Raw genomic sequence first — 222 nt, forward strand, 5'->3', positions numbered from 1 at the left:
TCTTAGTGCTTTCAGAAATGTTATATGTTAAGATCTCTCTATGGATGCAATGATCACAAAAGATGAAAATGTTATATCATGATTTAGTTTGTATGGATTTCCTGTTTAAGCACGATTTACAAGTGGGAAAAAGTATTTTGCATATATTTACCAGTGGGTAAACATAAAAAACAAAGACACTTTATTTGGCCAGTAATGAATTAATTACTAGGTACATTAGAT

The 222-nt window shown here is 29.3% G+C and overlaps 1 protein-coding gene across 1 annotated transcript in view; it reads left to right on the forward strand.

The window, feature by feature from the left end:
* Positions 1-222, forward strand: part of LOC119581700 (ankyrin-2-like) — a gene marked incomplete at its 5' end in the record, with an annotated part of 102,055 nt that overhangs the window by 80,701 nt on the left and 21,132 nt on the right.

This window comes from Penaeus monodon, chromosome 15 (assembly GCF_015228065.2).
Source record: "Penaeus monodon isolate SGIC_2016 chromosome 15, NSTDA_Pmon_1, whole genome shotgun sequence".
Lineage (NCBI taxonomy): Eukaryota > Metazoa > Arthropoda > Malacostraca > Decapoda > Penaeidae > Penaeus > Penaeus monodon.